General features: G+C 49.0%; 1 pseudogene; it reads left to right on the top strand.

Moving 5' to 3' along the window:
• Positions 1 to 335: 335 nt before the first annotated feature.
• LOC112652188 (profilin-1-like) lies at positions 336 to 779 on the top strand (annotated as a pseudogene).
• Positions 780 to 1,055: the final 276 nt, after the last annotated feature.

Raw genomic sequence — 1,055 nt, 5'->3', positions numbered from 1 at the left:
GAGACAAGTAGAAAAGAAGGCCACATAAAGACAGAGGCAAATAGTGGAGTGATGCAGCTCCAGGCCAATCAAAGCCAAAGTTTGCTGGGAGCCACTTGGAAAAGGCAAGACAATATTTTTCCCTCCAGCATTCCTAGGGTAGCATGGTGCAGCCAACACCAGGATTTCAGACTTCTAGACTCTAGAACTAAGAAGATAAATTTCTGTCATTTATAGCCATCAGACACAGCTAGCGGATTCCTTACCCAGACCCAGCTCTGGGGCCAACCACTCCGCCTCCCTTGCCTGCCAGCCAGAGGCCACTGAGCCCAGCCCCCAGCCCCAGTAGCAGTGCCATGGCCAGGTGGAATGCCCACAACCACAGCATCACGGCAGAGGGCCCCTATCACGACTTGGCCATCATGGGCTATATGGACTTGCCCTCCATCAGGGCCACCTTATGGGAAAAACCTTCATCAACCTCTTGCCAGCTGAGGTCGGCACCCTGGGTGGTAAAGACTGGTCAAGTTTTTTTGTTTGTTTTGTTTTGTTTTTTTTTTTTTGTGAATGGACTGACACCTAGGAACCAGAAATGTTCTGTTATCAGGGACTCACTGCTGCAGGGCAGGGAGTTTACCGTGGATCTTCCTACCAAAAGCACCCACAGAGCTCCCACGTCCATCACTGTTACCAGGACTGAAAAGATGCTAGTTCTGCTGTTGGCCAAAGGTGTCCATGGTGGTATGATCAACAGGAAATGTTTTGAAATGGCCTCCTGCCTGGGGCGCTCCCAGTGCTGACCTCATCTGTCCTTTCCCCACCACTCCGCACTGCTTTTGCACCCCTCTCCTTCCCATACACACACATACACCATTTTATTCTGGGGGCCATTACCCTACACCACTTATTGCTGCCAAAACCACATGGGCTGAGGGCTACAGCTGTATGGACACACACCCACCCCTACCCATACCCCTTCTCTGTGTGGTTGGAAAATCTTTTTGTTTGGGAGTTTTGTTTTGTTTTCTAAATTTAAAAAAATCCTACTAAAAAATAAATAGTCATCAAATTCAGTG

The sequence above is a fragment of the Canis lupus genome, chromosome 13 (assembly GCF_003254725.2).
Source record: "Canis lupus dingo isolate Sandy chromosome 13, ASM325472v2, whole genome shotgun sequence".
Taxonomy (NCBI): Eukaryota; Metazoa; Chordata; class Mammalia; order Carnivora; family Canidae; genus Canis; species Canis lupus.
The sequence above is the reverse complement of the archived record's forward strand: the minus strand, read 5'-3'. Positions and strand labels throughout refer to the sequence as shown.